We start from the raw sequence: 218 nt of genomic DNA, 5'->3' as shown, positions 1-218 counted from the left end.
TTAAGTTAGTGACTGCCCCAAAACTCATTACTCTAACAAAAGCTTTTTACACTATGATCATATATCACGAACAAGAGCCGCAGAGCGTCTGGGCTCATCTGGGGTCTGTTGCTACGGTTGTGAACGTACAATTTCAGTCGTGCGTAGTGACACATTTGTTAGGCGCAGATATGCAGATACGCAGTTGCGTACACATCATTGTTAGGACACGCTCACTA

This window comes from Priapulus caudatus, unplaced genomic scaffold (assembly GCF_000485595.1).
Source record: "Priapulus caudatus unplaced genomic scaffold, Priapulus_caudatus-5.0.1 Scaffold259, whole genome shotgun sequence".
NCBI classification, from domain to species: domain Eukaryota; kingdom Metazoa; phylum Priapulida; class Priapulimorpha; order Priapulimorphida; family Priapulidae; genus Priapulus; species Priapulus caudatus.
This window is presented reverse-complemented; position numbering follows the sequence as displayed.